The sequence below is a fragment of the Gavialis gangeticus genome, unplaced genomic scaffold (genome assembly GCF_001723915.1).
Source record: "Gavialis gangeticus isolate Ggan-Ray unplaced genomic scaffold, GavGan_comp1, whole genome shotgun sequence".
NCBI classification, from domain to species: Eukaryota; Metazoa; Chordata; order Crocodylia; family Gavialidae; genus Gavialis; species Gavialis gangeticus.
Window position 1 is genome coordinate 147,845 of NW_017729013.1, and position 289 is coordinate 148,133.

At 58.8% G+C, this 289-nt stretch overlaps 1 protein-coding gene across 1 annotated transcript in view; it reads right to left on the reverse strand.

Moving 5' to 3' along the window:
- Positions 1 to 289, reverse strand: part of CRK (CRK proto-oncogene, adaptor protein) — a 61,638-nt gene that overhangs the window by 60,890 nt on the left and 459 nt on the right. The window lies entirely within an intron of this gene.

Sequence of the window (289 nt, forward strand, 5' to 3'; positions counted from 1 at the left end):
AGTTCAAGTTTTTCTTTACATAAATACAAGATTTTAAATTCCATAAACTCCATAACTACTGCTATCCCAGTGACCACGGTTGTACGTTTGGGGCCTGACTTAGGCGGCAATGTTGGAGCTTGGGTCTCCTCAGACCACCTACCTCAGGCGAGGGCCTCGGCACCACCCACCCCGCCCCGCAGGACCAGCAGAAAAACTGGCCCCGTGTCTCCTGACTTACGCCGCCCAGACCCGCCCGAGGCCAGGTAGCGCCGTAGGCTGGCAGTGCCGCGCAGCGCCGCGCCGGGAC